This window comes from Neophocaena asiaeorientalis, unplaced genomic scaffold (genome assembly GCF_003031525.2).
Source record: "Neophocaena asiaeorientalis asiaeorientalis breed wild unplaced genomic scaffold, Neophocaena_asiaeorientalis_V1.1 scaffold264, whole genome shotgun sequence".
Classification (NCBI taxonomy): Eukaryota; Metazoa; Chordata; class Mammalia; order Artiodactyla; family Phocoenidae; genus Neophocaena; species Neophocaena asiaeorientalis.
In genome coordinates this window covers 492112-492811 of record NW_020185332.1, presented here as the reverse complement: position 1 = coordinate 492811, position 700 = coordinate 492112, and positions in this window count along the sequence as shown.

Here is a 700-nt window from a genome sequence, read left to right as displayed (position 1 = left end):
CTCGCTGCTGCCGCCGCGCTCCCACCAGCTCGCCCCGGATCAGGCGGGCCCCGGCCCCCCAACCCACCCCCATTGCCATGGTGAAACGTCGCTGGGGAAATCACGAGCCCTACCCACATACCTCTTCGTGGTGCAGAGAATAAACTGGGGAAGGGAAGGGGGTGGAGGAGTCGCCCAGCCCCGGGACGGCTGGCGGCCCGCCTAGCTCCGAGGTAAAGAGACTTGGCGACCGAGAGGAGCCCGAGAGAAGACCTTCTCCGCCTCTACCCCACCCTCTGCAACTCCCCTACCTCGAGCAAGCCTAGAATCCCGCTGCGCGAGGCATTCCACGCCCCCCGGTTGGCCAGGCGGCCAACCCCTGACTTCGCGCAGGGGGTGTGGAAACCTCGTGCTATCACGCTAGCTCCCGCTACTCCAACAAATCAGCCGCCCCCTGCTCCCAAGAGACGCAAGCCAGGGAAGCATACACACACACCCACTTTTATTAGCCTTCCCTGGGATGGGGGTTTGTACCAATTCTAAAGTGCAATGTGTGTTTGTAAGTTTGTGCACAAGCCAGGGAGAGGCAAAGCGCCCCGTTTGTGTCCGAGTCTTAGTGAGTCCGCCGAGCCCTCGAGGAGCCCGCCCGTGGTTTGTGTAACCGCGTGTGTGTGTGTGTGTGCGAGCGCGCGCTCGCATACGTGCCCGCGGCGCACGCGAG